Source organism: Salvia hispanica, chromosome 3 (genome assembly GCF_023119035.1).
Source record: "Salvia hispanica cultivar TCC Black 2014 chromosome 3, UniMelb_Shisp_WGS_1.0, whole genome shotgun sequence".
NCBI classification, from domain to species: domain Eukaryota; kingdom Viridiplantae; phylum Streptophyta; class Magnoliopsida; order Lamiales; family Lamiaceae; genus Salvia; species Salvia hispanica.
In genome coordinates this window covers 37,404,731-37,407,229 of record NC_062967.1, presented here as the reverse complement: position 1 = coordinate 37,407,229, position 2,499 = coordinate 37,404,731, and positions in this window count along the sequence as shown.

Here is a 2,499-nt window from a genome sequence, read left to right as displayed (position 1 = left end):
TCCAAAAGGGCTTGGAAATGGACGGGGGAGAGCTTCAACTTCGATTCGTGCAATGGGAAACGATGGTAAGAGGCCGAATCGACGAGACTATAGACCCGTGGATGAAAATATGATTGTTTTGAAGATGAGAATTCAAGAAATGGAGACAAAGGAGAGAGAGAATCATTTGGAGAGAGGAAATGAATGGTATGAGAATTATGAAACCAATGTGTATGATTTTGTAGGGATTGTGCAAATGTTAATGATGAATAATAGGCCTAGTTTAGTTTTGGGAGTGATTGTTCTATTATTGATTACTTCATCAACATCTCTGGCTACTGTATTGTCCTATTTACATAGCATTTTAATGTAAATATTAGTATGATCTATTCAAACATTCAATTTAATATAGTGAAATGTTCAATTAAAGTTTTGAGACTATTTCGTACAAAATGGTTGATTAAAAATGGACATTTATTAGCTATTCCATTATTTTAATTTGAATAAATATTATTTTTATCAAGTACTAGTGATGGGTAGATTCTCCTTTCGCTCTCATGTTCCTACAATCTATCAACACATACCCTACCTTAAATCAATACTAGTAATATATTGGGATTTTTTAGTTATATTGAATGTCAACACAAAGAAACATTGCATGAAACAATTAATTGATAGCGTTCATTTAATTTGGTCCATTTACTGAATAATTGTCAACTTATTTTATTATGCATCTAGTAGGGTTGACATTACAAACAATTTTGTATAGCAAAAAGATGCAACTTGTCACCTAAAAATAGATTAGTATAATTATCTACTCACTAGTATTATTTTTAAGAGGATATTTTTTGTCAGCTTATATCTGAATATTATTACAAAAAGGAATAAAAAGAGGTGAGAAATTTTCAAAGATTCAGATAACGAGTCACCATCTCTTTTGTGACATGTGTAATAAAGCACATATTCCATTTTAATTTAATTGCACCTTCTAATTATTTACTAAAATACTTCATCCTATTTTTTATAAATTTATTGGATATATTCACAAAATATAATATAATCAATTATAGTATTAAATAATGTATGATTTGGTAGCAGTTGGAAGCTAGAATCTAGATGCAGGCAAGGTCCAAACAATTAAACAATTTGCCGACCAAAAAAACTAAGTCAAGTATTAAAATCCAATATCCAAACCGTCTCGAACTTCCACAAAACCGATTACATGCAAAAAACAAATTAATTAACAAATTAATATAGACTAGGTGGAAGCATCATGCATAATAAGCTGGCATCATGTATTAATAAATTAATATTGATTCTCTATTCATTATAAATTTGACGTGCACACAACACACTTACTAGTTTTAAAAAATATGATAGCAATTAGTAATATTAACATGAATATATAACAATATATTTTCGAAAGTCAATGGAAAAGTAAGAGTGTTAATGTGGATCTTACGCCTTACGGTATCATCATCCTCTTTATTTTTTTTCTATTGATGAGTTTATCGCAATTTTGTTTGGAACTGATATTCAGAATTTACTAAATTAATGTTTTTATAGAATAAATTGCTGGAGGTTAAAAAATTAATTAAGAAAGACAGAAGTTCCATGAAGAATGAGAAAATTAAATTAATAACTTTACCTTTAAGAGTGGGTATGAATAGAAGAAAGAAGAAAACATTAACAAATACTCCTACGTCCCACTTCCACTTTAGGAAGTCTTCTTCATATTATTTTCTTTTTAATTTTACTATTTCTTCACTTTAACTATTTATTAATAGAGGGAATATCTTTTTTGGTCCACGAACTTTGCCAAAGTATCATTTTAGGTCCGTAAACTTTAAAAATATCATTTCAGGTCCATCAACTATGGGTTAATATCATTTGAAGTACTTTTTAACTATTTCCAAGTTTTTTTGGATAAAAATACCCTTGATACCTTAAAGGGTATATATTTTTAATAAACTTATCCTATACTCATATTTTTTATAAATATTTTTACTATATATTTTTGATGAATTTTTAAAATATAATTTGACATTCAATATTATCACTTAATTTTGTAATTAAGTGACATGCAAGAAAAGATCCTTATTAAATTTTTTATTATTAAAGAAAAGTTCTTTATTCAATTTTAAAATTCTTTAATATAAAAATTGAAGATGCAATTTTACTTGTCAAATAATTAAGTGATAATATTGAAGGTCAAATTATATTTAGAAAATTCGTCAAAAATATATTGTAAAGATATTTATAAAAAATATGAGTATATGATAAGTTTATTAAAAATATATATCCTTTAAGGTATCGAGGGTATTTTCGTCCAGAAAAACTTAGGAAATAGTAAAAAAGTACTTCAAATGATATTAACCCATAGTTGATGGACATGAAATGATATTTTCAAAGTTCACTGACCTAAAATGATACTTTGGCAAAGTTCGTGGACTAAAAAAGATGTTCCCTCTTATTAATATTATTTCTCCCACTCGCCCCTCCCACAATTAAATTAATTCA